This window comes from Choloepus didactylus, chromosome 6, assembly GCF_015220235.1.
Source record: "Choloepus didactylus isolate mChoDid1 chromosome 6, mChoDid1.pri, whole genome shotgun sequence".
NCBI lineage: Eukaryota > Metazoa > Chordata > Mammalia > Pilosa > Megalonychidae > Choloepus > Choloepus didactylus.
This window is the reverse complement of record NC_051312.1, coordinates 49124682-49143614: the sequence shown is the minus strand read 5'-3', so window position 1 is coordinate 49143614 and position 18933 is coordinate 49124682. Positions and strand designations below refer to the sequence as shown.

General features: G+C 36.2%; 1 protein-coding gene and 1 pseudogene across 1 annotated transcript in view; both read right to left on the bottom strand.

Moving 5' to 3' along the window:
• Positions 1-18933, bottom strand: part of DCDC1 (doublecortin domain containing 1) — a 632177-nt gene that overhangs the window by 373697 nt on the left and 239547 nt on the right. The window lies entirely within an intron of this gene.
• Positions 9940-10679, bottom strand: LOC119536289 (annotated as a pseudogene).

Below are 18933 nucleotides of genomic sequence, written 5' to 3'. Positions count from 1 at the left end.
GGTTGCTCCCATTTTTTGGCAATTGTGAATAATGTAGCTATGAATATTGGTGTGCAAATATCTGTTTGAGCCCCTGCTTTCAATTATTTTGGGTATATACCTAGAAGTGGGATTTCCAGGTCATATGGTAATTTGATACATAACTTTCTCAGGAACTGCCAAAGTATCTTCCACAGAGGCTGCAATATTTTACATTCCCACCAGCATGAAGGGGTGTTCCTATTCCTCTACACCCTCTCCCACACCTGTAATTTTCTTTTTTTAAAATAGTAGCCATTCTAGTGGATGTGAAATGATATTTCATTGTGGTTTTGATTTTCATTTCACTAATGGCTAATGATGTTGAGCATCTTTTCATGTGCTTTCTGGCCATTTGTATATCTTCTTTGGAGAGATGTCTACTCAAGTATTTTGCCCATTTTTAAAATGGTTTATCATTTTGTTGATGACTTACATGATTTCTTAATATATTCTGGATATTCAGTCCTTATTGAATATGAGGTTTCCAAATACTTTCTCCCGTTCTGTAGATTGTCTTTCTACATGTATGATGAAGTCCTTTGAGGCACAAAAGCTTTTAACTTTGATGAAGTCCCATATATCTATTTTTTCTTTTTTCTTTTTTTTTTTTGCAAATGCTTTTGGTATAATGTCTAAGAAACCATTGCCTAGTACAAGGTCCTAAAAAATGCTTCCCTATGCTTTCTTCTAGGAATATTAAAGCTTTGGAGGTGGGGCAAGATGGCAGCATAGAGAGGTGTGTAATTTAGTTAGTCCTCTAGAATAACTAGGAAATAGCCAAGAACAACTAGTAAATAGTCTGGAACAACTGTTGGAGGACATCCATGACCGGACACACATCTTACACCAGCCTGGAACATATGGAACAGCTGGGATTGCAGCACAGAACTGTAAGGAAAGCTCCCCAAACTCTGGAGCTGGCACCCCTCCCCCACTGGCAGAGCAGGCTGAGTTGAAACACTTCCCTGTGGAAAAAAGGAGTGGGTTACCTGGAATGACAGAAAGTAACTCAACCAAGCTCCAATTGTGGTTTTAATTAACAAATTTAGGCTACTGAATACAAGCTCCAAGCCCAGATAAACCCAGAGCAAGCAGGAAAGGAACCTGAGGTTCCTCCCAGCAGAGAGGAGGCAGGGGTGATGGAAAAAAACATATATAAATAAATAAAAACAGAGGTTTTTTGGAGACAGCTAAACTCAGAATACTGGAAAATGGCTGTATCCCAAGAAAAGCGGCACAGAGAACTGGGTACCAACATCAGTCAACCAGCAAAAATGGGGGGAGGGAGGGCTGGGGACTGGCTCTGAAAAGGGGTTTTCTCTCTTCTTCCTTTTTTTTCTCTCTTTCTAAGTAGCTCATTAGAGAAAGCCTCAGGCACTTTCAATTGTCATCCTGACCCAGGCAAGGGTGGAGTTAACAGACTCAGAGAGACAAAGGAGGAATTCAAGTGTAGACAATAACTCCCTGAAGGGTGTGTCTTCCATAAGAAAAGGGGCAGGGCAAGTTCAAGTGGCTGCCCTCCCTCAGAGAATTCAGACCCCAGGGCTGGGGGTGGGGGACAGAAACAACTTAAGCTTGGCTTAACTTAAGACTGGCCAGGTCAGGGTCTGCTGAGAATTAAAAGGACCACACCTCTTTACACCAGTGGGAGCTGTGGACTGACAAGCGCCATCTGCTTGGCAGGATAGGAGAAGCACAGAGTCTAGAAGCCTCACAGGAAAGTCTGACAATTTTCTGGGTCTCACTCTCAGGTAAGCCTGATACTGAATACAGCCTCCTCTTGAGACCTGGGCTCATCTGGTCTGGGAAAATCTGATTGGGATAATCAAGGGAACCAGGTGCCTAGACAATAAAAAATTACAAATCACAAGGAAAAATGAAGATATAGCCCAGTCAAAGGAACAAACTTACACTTCAACTGAGATAAAGGAATTGCAACAAATGATTATTAGTCAAATAAATCTCCTAAATCAATTCAAAAATCAAATCAAGGAGTTGAGGGAAGAAATGGCAAAAGAAATGAAGAATATAAAAAAGACCATTGGGTGAAAATAAGGAAGAACTTGAAAGTTTGAAAAAGCAATTGGTGGAACTTATGGGAATGAAAGGCACAATAGAAGAAATGAAAAACACAATGGAGACATACAACAGCAGATTTGAAGAGGCAGAAGAAAAGTTTCATGAGCTGGAGGACAGGGCATCTGAAATCCTACACAAAAGAACCGATAGGGAAAAGAATGGAAAAATATGAGCAGTGACTCAGGAAACTGAATGACAACATGAAGCGCATGAATGTATATCTCATGGGTGTCCCAAAAGGAGAAGAGAAGGGAAAAGGGGCAGAGACAATAATGGAGGAAATAATCACTGAAAATTTCCCATCTCTTATGAAAGACATGCAATTACAGATCCAAGACACACAACATACCCCAAACAGAACAGATCTGAATAGACCTACGCCAAGACACTTAATAATCAGATTATCAAATGTCAAAGACAGAGAGAATTCTGAAAGCAGCAATAGAAAAGCAATCCATCACATACAAGGGAAACTTGATAAGACTATGTGCATATTTCTCAGTAGAAACCATGGGGCAAGAAGGCAGTGGTATGACATATTTAAGATACAGAAAGAGACAAACTGCCAACCAACAATTCTTTATCCAGCAAAAGTGTCCTTCAAAAATGAGGGAAGTTTAAAATATTCTCAGACCAGCAGACACTGAGAGAATTTGTGAACAAGATACCTGCTCTACAGGAAACAATAAAGGGAGCACTACAGACAGATAGGAAAAGACAGGAGAGAGGTTTGGAGCACAATATTGGGTGATGTTAGCACAATAATATAAGTACACTGAACAAAAATGACTGTGAGTATGGTTGAAAGTGGAAGGTTAGAGGCATGTAGGACACCAAAAAGAAAGGTAGAAGATAAAGTCTGGACTGTATAACTTAATGAAACCTAGAGTGGTCAATGATTGTGATTCAATGTAAAAATATGTTTTTACATGAGGGAGAACAAATGAATGTCAACTTTGCAAGTTGTGTTATTGGCTGATATTGGGGAAAAAATACAATCAATGCAAACTAGAGTCCATAGTTAACAGTAACATTGTAATATTCTTTCATTAATTGTAACAAAGTCTATATACCAAAGCTAAATATCTATAAGAGGGGAATATAAGGGAGCAGTATGGGATTCTTGGCATTGGTCGTGTTGTCTGACTTTTTTATTATATTTTATTTTAATTCTATTTTTTCTTTTATTGCTTTTTAGTTGTCACTTTTTTCTTTCTTTTTCTTCTTTTTAGTTTTTTCACCTCTTCCTCTTTCTTTGTGGAAGAAATGGAAATATCTTTATATAGATAGGGGCGGTGAATGCATTAATATGTTATTATACAGGGAACCATTGATTGTTTACTTAGGATGGAATGTATGGTGTGTGAATAAACTATCTAAAAAATAAACAGAGGGATACAAGTTTGGAGAAAGTGTGGAGAAAGGGATGTATCTAATCACCATTGGTGGGGTTACAGAATGGTGCAGCCCAACTGGAGGGCAGTGTGGTGGTTCCACAGGAAGCTAAGCATGGGGTTGCCATATGGTCCTGCAACTCAGTTATTGGGTATATAATTGGAAAAACTGAAGAGGGACATGAATGAACATTTGCACAGTGGGGTTTATGGTGTCAGTATTCATGATTTGCAGTGGACAGAAGTGGCCTAAGGGTACATTGATTGATGAATGAAATAGTGAACTGTGGTGTATACATACAATGGAATATTGAGCTGCTAAAAGAAGGAGTGAAGTTGTGAGGTGAGTGGACATTGAAGACAGTATGTTGAGTGAAATAAACCAGAAATGAGAAGAAAAACATTATAAGGCCTCACTAATATGGACTAACTATAATGTGCAAGCTCTGAGATCTGAGCCTGAAAGCACAGATTGTCAGGGGAAGGCTTATTGTAAAGGTTCTTAGATTGTAAGCTCTTACAGCAGACACATCTATTCCTGAGTTATTTCCAAATTCTGAGATGCTGAGTTCCTTGTGTATAACCTGTTCAGTCCCTGGAACTTTAGGTAACCTGTATGATACCTGAGGCTCAGAGCCAGAGTCCAGCAGCTATAAATGTCAGCATTATCCCCCATACAGCAAATGTTAAGGAGTCTGAGAAAAGAGATCAGACTTCAATTAGAGATATGAACAAAATGGACTTGGTTAGGATTAAGGTAAATCAGACTGAAGGGTAAAGGACAATATTGATGGTGTTCTTAAAACTTCAACTTCTGCGTGAGACAAAAGGAAGAAATGTTTATTATGTGCAAAATCTATATTTTTTGTAACACACTATAAAATTTAACTTGTACAGTTTATTCCAACAACATAATTACATGGAAAATTGAATAGGGAGTGAAATCTGATTGGTTTGTACAGGCTAGTGTGAAGCCCCAAAACATCCCAGAGTAATTTGGGCAGGGAATAAAAATTTATTTGCAAAGCTCCCTTGAGGGACAGGGGAAATTGTGGAAATATTAAATTTCCCCACCTGGGGACTTACTGATATTCTCACAAGCACTGGGGACTACCAATTTAGAAGGCAGAGCCCCCGATCTTGGGATTTGCCCTTATGAAGCTTGTTGCTGCAAAGGAGAGGCTAAGCCTACTTACAATTGTGCCTAAGAGTCACCCCCAGAGAACCTCTTTTGTTGCTCAGATGTGGCCTCTCTCTCTAAGCCAACTCTTCAGGTAAACTCACTGCCCACCCCCTATGTGGGACATGACTCCCAGGGGTATAAATCTCCCTGACAACATGGGGCATGACTCACAGGGATGAGCTTGGCCCTGGCACCATGGGATCGAGAAAGCCTTCTTGAAGCAAAAGGGGGAAAAGAAAAGAAACAAAATAAAGTTTCAGTGGCTGAGAGATCTCAAATAGACTTTAGAGGTCACTCTTGAGGTTATTCTTATGCATTATATAGATATCTCTTTTTAGTTTTTAGTATTTTGGAATAGCAAGATGGTAATAACTAAAACTGTTGAATGGCAACCCAGTAGCCTTTATTCTTGAAGACGATCGTATAAATATATAGCTTACACTGTGTGACCATGTGATTGTGAAAACTTTGTGGCTCCCACTCCATTTATACAGTGTATGGACAGATGAATAGAAAAATGAGGACAAAAAGTATAAGAATAATAGGGAGGGATGGGGTTATGGGATGTTTTGGGTGTTCTTTTTTACTTTAACTTTTATTCTTAGTCTTTTGTGTGTGTGGTAATAAAAATGTTCAAAAATTGATTGTGGTGACAAATGCACAACAATATAATGGTACTGTGAACAACTGATTATACACCATGGATGATTGTATGGTATGTGAATATATCTAAATAAAATTGAATTTTAAAAAATTATTAAAGCTTTGGCACTTACATTTAAGACTTCGTTACATTTTGTGTGAATTTCTGTATATGGTGTGATGTTAGGGCCCACCTTCATTCTTTTTTATATGGCTGGCTCTCCAGCTCCAGTACCATTTAATGTAGAGAGTATTCTTTCCCAATTGAGTGCACATGGAACCCTTCTCAAAAATCAGTTGGCCACTCTCTCTCTAACTGAGCCATCTTGACAGGTGAACTCGCTGCCCTCCCCAGTACGTGGGACCTGACTCCCAGCGTTGTAAATCTCCCTGGCAATGCAGAATATGACTCCTGGGGAGGAATGTGGACCCGACATCATGGGACTGAGAGTATCTTCTTGATCAAAAGGGGGATGCAAAATGAGATGAAATAGTTTCAGTGGCTGAGAGATTTCAAATGGAGTCGAGAGGTCACTCTGGTGGACATTCTTATGCACTATATAGATAACACCTCTTAGGTTTAAATGTATTGGAATAGCTAGAAGTAAATACCTGAAACTACAAAACTCCAACCCAGCAGTCTGGACTCCTGAAGACAATTATATAATAATGTAGATTACAAGGGGTGACAGTGTGATTGTGAAGACCTTGTGGATCTTTATCTAGTGTATGGATGAGTAGAAAAATGGGGATAAAAACTAAAGGACAAATGGGATGGGATGGGGGGATGATTTGGGTGTTCTTTTTTCACTTTTATTTTTTATTCTTGTTCTGGTTCTTTCTGATGTAAGGAAAATGTTCAGAGATAGATTGTGGTGATGAACGCATAACTATGTTATCATACTGTGGACAGTGGATTGTATACCATGGATGATTGTATGGTGTGTGAATGTATTTCAATAAAACTGAATTTAATAAAACAAACAAACAAATAAATAAATAAATAATAAAAAAAAATCCACTATCAAATCTTAAAAAAAAAAAATCAATTGGCCATAGGTGTGAGGGTTTTTTCCTGAACTTCCAATTTGATTGCATTTGTCTATACCTGTTCTTGTGCTAGTACGATATTTTTTTTATTACTGTAGCTTCGTAGTAAGTTTTAAAATCAGTAAGTGTGAGTCCTCTGGCTTTGTTCTTTTTCAGGATGGTTTTGGCTATTCAGGGCCCTTTACCCTTCCATATAAGTTTGATGATTGGCTTTTCCACTTCTGCAAAGAAGGATGTTGGAATTTTGATTGGGATTGTGTTGCATTCATAAATCACTTTGGATAGAATGGTATCTTAACAATATTTAGTTTACCAACCCATGAACATGGAATGCTCTTCCATTTATTTAGGTCTTCTTTGATCTCATTTAGCAATGTTTTGTACTTTTCTATTTATACATCCTTTATATCCTCGGTTAAATTTATTCAGACATTTGAATCTTTTAGTTGCTATTATAAATGGTATTTTTTTTCTTGATTTGCTCTTCAGATTTTTCATCACTAGTGTATAGAAACGCTACTGAGTTTTGCATGGTGATCTTGTACCGCACCACCCTGCTAAATTTTTTTATTAGCTCTACGAGCTTTGTTGTGGATTTTTCAGGATTTTCTACATACAGGATTCTGTCATTGGCAAATAGGGAGAGCTTTACTTCTTCCTTTCCAATTTCGATGGATTTTAATTCTTTTCTTGATTAATTACTCTGGCTAGAACTTCCAGTACAATGTTGAATAATGGTGGTGACAGTGGACATCCTTGTCCTATTCCTGATCTTAGATAGAATGCTTTCAGTTTTTCACCATTGTGTATGATGTTATCTATGGAATTTTCATACATGCCTTTTATCATGCTAAAGAAGTTTCATTCTATTTCTAGTTTTCTAAGGGTTCTTATTAAGAAGGGGCACTGGATTTTGGCAAATGCCTTTTCTGCATAATTGAAATGATCAATTTTTTAAAATTCCCCTTCATTCTACTAATGTGGCATATTACATCATTTGATTTTCTTATGTTGAACCACCATTGCGTGCCTGAAATAAATCCCACTTGATCGTGATGTACAATTCTTTTAATGTGCTGTTGCATTGAGTTGCTTACATTTTGTTGAGGATTTTTGCATCTATATTCACAAGGGATACTGGTCTGTAATTTTCTTTTATTGCTGTATCTTTATCTGGCTTTGGTATTAGGGTGCTGTTGGCCTCATAAGATTAGTTAAGGAGGGTTCCCTCCTCTTCAGTTTTTTGGAAGACCTTGAGCAGGAGTGATATTAATACTTCTTGGATTGTTTGGTATATTTCATTTGTGGAGACATCTGGTCCTGGGTCTTTTTTGTTGGGAAGTTTTTGATTACTGATTCAATCTCTTTACTTGTTATTAGTCTGTTGAGGTCTTCTATTTCTTCTTCTTTTGTTTTTGTTTTTTGTTTTTTTCCCTCCATTGCACTTTTATTTGAATGTAATATTGGGGACAATTTTCCAAAAGGGCCAATATTTCCCAATTTAATCTGAAGTCATTATAGAACATCAACAAAACAGTATTTGGGATTTCAGTTTCTCACCCTTATCATTAAGACTCACTGCCTCCCATCATCAATATTTACTGAGCATTTACAGTGTTCTAGTCACAATAGAACATACAGAAAACATTGTCCCTACTCTTGAGGAGCTTACATTCTAAAAGAAAAAAAAATACACCTCTTTTAAAATGGTATTTTTGTTTGGTGTTTTCTGCAAGGTACTGAAGAAATAGTCTGTAGGGTGAGCTTTCGGTATAACTTAGCCTCATCATTACTTAGAGAATAGAGGAAGAAGGAGGATTTAAAGGCAGACAATCACAGACCATTCAAGATAGGGAGATAAACACAATCTCATCAACCATGGAGAGATTTGCTGCAGTAAACAGGATGAGGGAAAATAGGCTATGGGATGTAAGCAAAGGAAGTAGGGTAGTTATCTTAGACATTGAGTGGAGCCAGAAAGATCATGCAGCCTTTTTCCAAGTACATGGCCACCAAGTAGGGATGGTTGCTGACGGGACAGAAGAAGGCTAAAAAAGGAAGGTAATCCTGTGCACCTAACAAACAGAAGGAATAAAGGGTCAAAACTGAAGGCAGGCTACAAGAATATCAAGAAGTTCTTAAAAACCAAAAGTGGAAGCACAAAACTTACAGTTAATGCTACCCAACATCATGGTGGGCCAAGAACATTGTGTTTTGTGGCTTCCTAAGTTAGAAAATGCCATATCCAAAAATTTAAATGAAACACATTACTTTTATCCAATTGACAATCCCCCATCCCTCAACAGAAATTGCTGGGTGTGTGGGGGGGGGGCGGGGGTGGAATGGAAAGGAGAATGGGACATGGCTGGGAACAGTAGTTACATCAGTAGTATTTTTGTCATTATGATAAACTTCTTATTTAAAATTGGTAAAAGCCTATTAGCTGCCAAAAGGGAATAAGGAATAAATTTCCAAAAATGTACAATTTCTTTTAGAGAAGTTTTAAAGCCAAAAGACTAATTTACATGAAAAGCTGTAGAGAAAGTAGTTGAAAAGTCCATTCATAAAACTTTTATTCCACTTACATCAACTTAATACACATGTTCTTAACAATTATGTTTGGATTGTTCATGAAAATATCGTAATACATTAAACAAAGCTAGCCGTCATCAAGTTACTTCCCTGTTAACTATTTTTACAGCACATGCATGTTAGGCAAGTATCAAAAAAAAAACAAAAAAAAAAAAAAACACAAAAGCAAAAAAACTAAAAAAAGTTAAATACATGGATTTTTTGTTTTACAGCTGTGCTTGATATACACAAAGTAATGGATATCAAGCAACTCATTTTTACTGCATTGTTACTTGTACATTTGTTCTTAGGTTGCCTAAAACATTTAAATACAAATAAAATGAGTGCAGAGAAAATAATGAAAGCAAACAGCAGGTAACTTTACAAATAATGGAATGCGAACCATATCTGCCCTTCTTCAGAGTAAACTGGGTCACAACTTTTGTCTAAAGGAACACTTCTGCAGCTATAGTCAAAGGTATGCACATTAAGACTGTGTATTCTACAGATACACAAGGTTTAACATGTAACATCTGTGGGATATCTTTTCTACCACAGTCTTGAAAGTGCTCCAAACCTTAAAGTACCCACAATAACTGCACTTGTGAAACCAATTATCCAATTATCCCTTTATCCCCCCACTAGGACAAATCAATATGTAGGCAATTTTCTTTGCTTAGACATGGAAGCAGTTTTAACACTGGCCCTTGTGAAGCCACAATGTACCAAAAGTACTATGTCAAACATTTACAACTTGTATAAAAATTCCATTTCCCCATATTGGCCACCTCAAGATGAAAACAGATAACTCTCTAATGTTAACTGGCTCTACTCCCCTAATATTAAACATAAAAACCACACAGGAAATACAGAAATTCAAACAGAAGTAACATAAACCTGTCATAATCGTAAACAAAAAACCATTTGTGGGACAGCATGGATGACAAATGGTCTACCGTGTAAATTTTAGAATGAGGCAGACAAAAGTTGGAAGACCAGTTAGTTTTCCCCTTCTTCTCCTGCTTCAGCTTCATCTCCTTGGGTATCTGATGTCCACAATGTCAAGTTGTCTCTCAGTAATTGCATTATTACCATGCTGTCTTTGTATGACTCTTCACTTAATGTATCAAGTTCACAATGGGTTCATCAAAAGCTGTCTTTGCAAGAGAGAAGGCTTTCTCTGGGGAGTTCAGAATCTCATAATAGAACACAGAAAAGTTAAGGGCTAGACCCAATCTGATAGGATGCGTTGGTTGCATTTACTTTTTGCTGATTTCAAATGCTTCTTGGTATGCTTGTTGTGACTGATCCACAATCCCTTTCTTGTCATTACCAGCAGCAACCTCAGCCAAGTAACAATGGAAGTCTCCTTTCATTTTCAAATAGAAGCCTTTTCTCTCTGCTTGTGAGGTACTGGGGATCAAGAACTTTTCCAAAAGAGACAGTACATCATTGCAGATATCTCTTAGCCCAGTCTCAATTTTCTCTCTGTATTCTCGAGCCATCTGCTGTTTTTTCTCAGCACCTTTTGTCTTTTGCTCAATACTTGAGACGACCCTCCAAGATGACCTACGAGCTCCTACAACATTTTTATAAGCAACTGAGAGAAGATTCCTCTCCTCATTGGATAATTCAGATCCTTGCTCAGTTACAGACTTCCTGCAGGCTGCCATGTCATCATATTGCTCAGCCTCCTCAGCCAGTTTGGCCTTCTGCACCAGCTCATTTTTATCCATGACTGGATTGTTCTGTATCCGGAGTAGGAGAAGGCAGACAGACCTGGCTCAGCAGTCTCTGGGCAGCAGCTATGGCGAGGCTGAGACTCTTCTATTTCTTCTTGAGTCAATGCAAGTACGTGTGTGTTTCTAGGAATTTGTCCATTTTTCTTGGTTATCTAATTTATTGGCATACATTTGTTCATAGTATCCTGATACAATCCTTTTTATTTCTGCAGGTGGTAGTAATGTCCCTCTCTCCACCTCCGATTTTAGTTATTTGCATCCACTATATTTTTTCCTATATCAGTCTAGCCAAAGGTTGTTGATTTTATTGAACTTTTCAAAGAATCAATTTTTGGTTTAGTTGATTTTATTTTATTTTTTTTAATTCTCTCTTTCATTTATCTCCACTCTAATCTTTGTTATTTCCTTCCTTTTGTTTGCTTTGGGTTTACTTTGTTCTTTCCATTCTACATCCTCCAGTTGTGAGGTTAGATCTCTGATTTGGGGTCTTTGCTCATAACATAAGCATTTGGAGCTATGAATTTCCCTCTCAGCACTGCCTTTATGTCATCCCATAAATTTTGGTGTGCTGTGCTTTAATTTCCATTTGCCCCAAGGCATTTCCTATTTTTCCTTGTGATTTCTTCTTTGACCCATTGGTCATTTAAGAATGTGTTGTTTATGGGATTGGGAAAACCATAAGGACCACACTCCCCTTTGTCTAGTTTATGGATGGATGAGTACAAAAATAGGGGAAGGAAACAAACAAACAAACAGACAAAGGTACCCAGTGTTCTTTTTTACTTCAGTTGCTCTTTTTTACTTTAATTATTATTCTTGTTATTTTTGTGTGTGTGCTAATGAAGGTGTCAGGGATTGATTTAGGTGATGAATGTACAACTACGTAATGGTACTGTGAACAATCAAATGTACGATTTGTTTTGTATGACTGCATGGTATGTGAATATATCTCAATAAAATGAAGATTAAAAAAATGAAGAATGTGTTGTTTAATTACAATATATTTGTAAATTTTGCGTTCTCCCTTTGTTATTTATTTCTAGCTTCACGCCACTGTGGTTGGAGAAGAAACATTGTATGCTCTCAATTTTTTTTTTTAATATAATGAGACTTCTATCTAACATGGTCTATCCTGAGCAATGTATATTCTGTTGTTGTTGGGTGATGTGTTCTATTTATGTCTGTTAGGTCTAGTTGGTTTATGGTATTGTACAAGTCTTCTATTTCCTTACTGATCTTCTCTCTCTAGATGTTCTATCCATTATTGAAAGTGGCATTTGGAAGTCTCCTACAATTAATTTAAAACCATCTATTCTCCCTTCAAATTTGTCAGTATTTGCTTCATGTATGTTGGGGCTCTACCATTAGGGGCATATATATTTATAATTGTTAAGTTTTCTTGTTGAACTGACACCTTTATCATTATAGTGACCTTCTTTGTCCCTCATAACAGTTTTTGACTTAAAGTCTATTTTATCTGATCTTGGTATATCTACCAGCTTTCTTTTCATTACTATTTGCATGATATATATTTTTCCATTCTTTCTCTTTCAAGCTACTTGTGTCTTTGATTTTATGACACTTCTCTTGTAAACAGCATATAACTGGGTCAGTCTTTTTTAATCCATTCTGCCATCTCTGCTTTACACTGGAGAGTTTAATCCATTTACATTTAAAGTCACTACCAATAGTGCACAACTTTCTTTTGACATTTTGCTATTTAAGTCTTTGTAAGTCTTACATCTTTTCTGTCCCTCAATTCTTCCAATAATGCCTATTTTTATATTTATTTGATTTTTGTATGTATCATTTTGAATCCCATCTCATTTTCTTCTTTATACATTTTTCATATATTTTCTTTGTGGTTATTATGGGGCTTAAATGTAACATCCTAAATCTATTACAAGCACATTTGATCTGATACCATCTTAACTTCAATGGCATACATATACACTTACTGCTACCACCCCCAATATTTTGTTGTATACTTTACAAACTATATCTTTACACATTGTATGTCTAAAACCATAGACTTATCATTATGTTTTATGCATTTGAATTTTAGAACCTAAAAAAGAAGTAAAAAGTGGAGTTACATACATACATACATATATGCATACATACATATATACAAATAATAGACTACTATGGTACTGCCATCTATAAATACCCTATGGTTGCCTTTAATGGACATCTTTATTTCAATGCCACTTCAATCCACTGTCTAGTGTTCTTTCCTTTTAGTCTGAAGAATTCCCTTTATCATTGCTTGTAGGGCAGATTTAGTGGTGATGATCTCCCTCAGCCTTTATCTGGGAATATCTAAATCTCTCTCTAATTTTTGAAAGATAATCTCATGTGATATAAAATTCTTAGTTGGCAATTGCTTTCTTTCAGTAAATATTTCACTCTACTGCCTTCTTGCCTCCACAATTTGTGGTGAGAAATTGGTATGTAATCTTATTGGGGCTCTGTTGTATATAACACATTGCTTTTCTCTTGCAGCTTTCAGAACTCTCTCTCTCTTGTCCTTGGCATTTGGCATTTAACTAAAGTGTGTCTGGGTGTGGTTCTCTTCAAGTTTATCCTGTTTGGGGTTTATTGGGCTTCTTAAAGGTGAATATTTATGTTTTTTGTTAAATTTGTGAAGTTTTCTGCCATGATTTCTTTGAATATTCTTTCTGCCCCTTTTTCTCTTTCTTCTCCTTCTGGGACTACCATAATGCATACATTGGTACACTTGATAGTGTCCCAGAGGTCTCTTAGGCTCTAGGATTAGGGTTCTCTAGGAAACAGAACCAGCATAAATATTATGAGATTTTTATAAGAATTTTCTCACAATGACTGTGTGGATGGACAAGTCCAAATTCTCGGCAAGCTGCATGCTGGGAATGCCAATGAAGGTTTTTGATTAATTCCCCAGGAGAAGCTGGCTGGCTAAAGTAGAGATGGAAATTCTCTCTTTTGACTACTGAAATCATCACTTCTTGTAAAGCCTTCAGCTGATTGGATGACACTTCTCTCTTTGTTGAAGGCAGTCTCCTCAGTTGATTGTAGATGTAGTCAGTGATAGATGCAATCAACTTACTGATGATTTAAGTCTGTGAAATGTCCTCAAATAACAATCAGGCCAGTGCTTGCTTAACCAAACTGGACACCAAAATCTGGCCAAGTTGACACTGAACTTAACTATCACAGCTCTGTTCACTTTTTTTCCATTCTTTTTTCTTTCTGTTCCTTAGCCTTAATTATTTCAATTATTGTGTCTTCAGGTTCACTGATTCTTTCTTCTGCCAGTCCTAATCTACTGTAGAAATCTTCTAGGTAATTTTTCATCTCAGTTATTTTGGTCTTCAACTCCAGTATTTCTGTTTGGGTCCTTTTAAAATTTCTCTCTCTTTATTGAGATACTCGTATTGTTCATTCATTGTTTTCTTAATACCATTTACTTCTTTCTTTATGTTTTCCTTTATCTCCTTGAATATACTGAGGATTATTTTTTTAAGTCTTTGTCCAGTATGTCCAAAATATGTTCTTTTTTGTTGATGGTTTCTGGATTTTTGTCCTGTTCCTTTGGATCAGCCATCATTTCCTGTTTCTTTGTCTTGTAATCTTTTTGTATTTTTTGCACAATGTATATTTTAATATTTTAAGGTGTTAACTGTGGACAGAGTCTCTAAGCTGTCTCCTGTCTGTTCAGTTTGTATATAGCTAGTGATATGACAGATATTTCTTTCAGTGCCAGAAACTAACACACACACACACACACACACACACACACACACACACACACACACACCTTTTATGGTCTTTGAAAATTGCCTTTGTGTTAGCTAGTGCTCTCCTTCAGAGTTCAGCTCTTCTATCAAAAATATCACCCTAGGTGAATGTGAAATACAGGGTCCTCTCTACATTTTCTGAGCCTGCATCTTTTCCCGGTCTTGTGCTTGCTCATGACCTCAGGAATTCCCCCATTTACAGGAATTCAAATATCCCTCTACTTCCTATGAATTAGACTTTCTCCCCCTCCTGGATGCTTAATCACATGACTTAAAGCTGGTACTCCACTGCCCCAGCCTGTTTTGACTTATTTGCTTCTTACACTTCTTTATCTGTTGGCAAGCTGCTTCTGTATGCAATGCAAGTCCTGGGAGTATAAGCCAGAGATGAGTTTTCTGATTCAGTATTTCACACTGCAACCCATTAGACTGGTCAGACATAAAGGCACCCCAGTATGTGAATAGGGGTTACACAGCTCCTTCAGAACAGGGCCAGAGACACATATGGGAGTACAGGCTGGCTCCACACTATGGTAGAGCACGGGTTCCACTGAGGGTGTCATGAGTTTCTCCTACCATTTTTAAAGCTGTGTTTTCTTGATTCGGGACTCACCCAGTTACTGTAACCCTTTAAATGTTTTCAGGAATTCTGAGAAAGATGGCTTTGCCCATTTTTGCTAGTGTTCAAAGATTCTGTGAGGGAACAGCACCCCAGAGCATAATTACATTTTGCTAAAGCTACTTTGCCAATCTTCTGGTCCACACACTTCCCACCCATCTGATGTATCCATGTATTTACTTAAAAAACAGAGGTTCTCAAGCTTCCTCTGTTCACAGTGCCCTTAGTGAACAAAAATTTAAAATATTTTTGTTTTAAAAATAGTATTTAAAAATTTAAAATATATGAGTTTCCTGTGACCTATGGGGGTGCCTTGGTGCACAGTTTAGGAAATAAACTTAAGCCATTTAAAAAAAAAAAAAAACCAATATCATACTTGGAATCCCAATATTTAAACCAATAAAATCAGTATTTTTTTTTAATTTTATAAGTTGAAAGATACAACATTTATTGATTATAGCTGCAGTCAATGTTGGAAAAAGAGGAGATGTTTATGAACACACACATTTTATATTAGAGGTCATTAAATGACCAGTGATATCAAAATCTTTTTGGATTCCTAATTTTGTTTTTATTCCTGTTCCTTAATTTGTTCTAACTTTTGATTCCACTGTGATGATAATTCTTAAAGAGTTTATACATTTTTCTAGTACATTTGTATCATTTAAGTAATATTCACAGATGTTTAATTAGCTTCTGTAGAGCTACCTACTTAGAAAATATTGATTTCCTCACACATCCCTTAGAACATTAAAATAATAAGCTAAAAGAGAGCTTGAAATAATTCAATTGGGTATATTTGTTAACCTAACTTGTTTTAAGGGAAGATGGTATGTTTTGTAAGAAATACGCTTAAAATTTTTTGTATGGACACTTTCAGGTACATAAAATAAAACATATCCCAAGGCTTTGAGTAATCAAATATCCATGGTTATAAGAATAAGAATTGCCCTAACAGTCCATGGCTTTTAGCTTTCCTAAGGTGAGCACCAGTGATTCATAACAAAATTAGCTTTTTCATTTCTGTTTTATATATTCCTTTTACTCTTAATTTTTACTAGTACATAAATATTAAAGGCATCTCAAGAGTGACAGATTTGTTTATCCTCATCTTGCTTTCATCTACAAATAACATAAAGTAAAATAAGAGCATATTTGTGATGGATTGAATTGTGTACCCCAGTTTGGACATGTTCTTGGTCTTAGTCCACATTCTGGTCCGTGTGAAACCATTTTAAACAGGATTTCTTGAAATTGTTACTTCAGTGAAGGTGTGGCCCAGCTGAATCAGGTTGGGCTTTAATCTGGATTACTGAAGTCCCCTCTTTCTAAGCAGAATGGAATTCGGACATTGGGAGAAAAAGTCACAGGAAGAAGCTGGGAGTCAATTGAACAAGGAGGAGAAATGAAAAGACATCACCGCATGCATTGTGATGTGACAGAAAAGCCAAGGCCAAGGATCACCAGCAGCCAGTCCCAGAAGGCCAAAATCTTTGAGGAGAAAGCATCACTTTGCTGATGATTCAGTTTTGAACTTTTCCCTGGCCTCAAAACAATGAGCCAATAAATTCTCATTGTTTAAGTCAACTCATTGTATGAAATTGGTTTTAGTAGCCTGGAAACTAAGGCAATATTGGATCACTATTCATATATGGGAATGGAATGTTTGGTCAAATAATCTGAAGCAGAGAAAGTTTCTAAGGAAAGACGACTAATTTGTCTTCAAATTCTATCAATATGGTAATTATTTGAAGTTTTAGCTTGAAATTTAGGATATATATATATATTTAGTACATATATATATTTAGGAGATATGTATACACATATACACACACACACATACATATACATATATCCATACACACACACACACACACACACACACACACACACATATGGATTTAATCCTGGAAATGTTGTATGTGTCTTAAGCACTTTCTGAATTTTAGGCTTTATAAGATTCTCCAGGTTCATCTTTTATATTTCATGTCCCAGTTCAAGAATCTGCCATTTTTCCAAGGGTCTCTGGTTCCTTTCATTGGAGAATGGAATTAGAACCCAAGATCTGGTCACTAGGTGTGCTCATTATTACTGGAGTGTTGTTAGCTTCTAGGTCCTTTAAATTGGCAGTGCAAAGAAATATATATTACCCTGTTTAGTGTGTGTGTGTGTGTGTGTGTGTGTGTGTGTCCTATTTATATACACATATCTATAAACATGTTCATATGTAACCATTTATATCTATATTAAGATAATCATGAGTTCATATTAATGTCTCCAACACTGATTCATTACACATGAACTATTCTAGCCTTCCTCCCCTACTTCTCTGTATCATCCTACTCCAAAAATGAGAAATCTTACTCCCACCATCTGACAATCATCTACTTAATTGTTCAATTCCAATATGTACATATAGTGTTTAAAGAATTATTAACCCATATCTCTGTGGGAAACAATTTTATAAACTGGAGTACAATGCTTACGTGCAATTCTTTTGCCTTTAGTCTTTCAAACGCCTCTCATTTCCACAGTTACTTGGGTCAGCACCTTTCCTCCACCCAATCCCCTCCATGTGGTTATTTTATACATTTGTAATACATGGATTCTTCTGTCACATTCTGCATTATATCCTGGGATCCCCTCCCCCCACCTTCCCAAACATTTTTTTTAATTTGCATACATTATGGTGTACTCCCCTCTGCCATTAAGTTCTATAGGTTCTTATATCAAATTTGGTATCCAATTATTTTTGTATTCCATTTTGTTTGTACAGCATTGAAATGATTCTGTTTCAAACATAAAAGTAGTTGCAAATAGTAACAGTTTTTAAATAGCTTTCCTTATAATTTCAGAATAGCCTTCAACAAAATAAACCCAGAAACTGGAAAGAGAAGTAAAAGAAACATTTTGTTTTGAAGTTGAAGCAGTTACAATAAGAAATAACCACTTGAATTTGTAATCATAAATATTAAGTCAGATCAAGAAAAACCGAGAACTTACAAAAAGCAATGAAACTATCTGTATTTGTGTAACTGTAGCTGTACACAGTGCAATAAGTACTAAATTAGTTAATTTTAGTTAAATGGGAAATGAATAGGTTAGTCCCAGTAATTGCATTCATTGCGGCTAGAATAATACTGTAGAGATTAGGTTGTTTACTTAGTAGGATTTTACCATGATGTGACATGGTACTGTGTACGTTAATTTTAGACCTGGTAAGACTATTTACTATATAAATTCACCTGAGCCTTATTTGGCATATAACTGAACAGGATACATGGGTATATAGGTACTAAAAAGATAAAGCTTGTTAATCCACATTGTTTTGCATGCTCAGGCTTGAATTATTTTAAAGGTCACTGTAGAATTACAACCTCCTTATCCATGGCACATTTGAATGAAATTCAAGACTATGCACAATACACATGAGAAACAAAGAGCTAATTCCCTTAATACATAGTTTCTACAAACCAACAAGTAATATACTAATCGCCTAGCAGAAAAATGAGCCAAGGGCTTGAACAAAAAGTTCACAGAAAATGAAATAAAAATAATTTTTTACCATATGAAAAGATATTCAATATCATTTATAATAAGGGAAATGCAAAATAAAATTCAATGAGATACAGTTGCTTACTTTTAAAGTTGACAAAAATTTAACACATTGATAATATATTATAATAATGGGTTGGGGAAACAAACACTCTCATATACTATTGTACAGCTTCTTGAGAAGGCAATTTGATAATATCTATAACAATTTGATTCTTCTTCAGTTGGCATTTCTACTTCTAGGTACACAGCCTGTTGATACACTCACACACACCCTAAAAGTGTATAAATAAATATC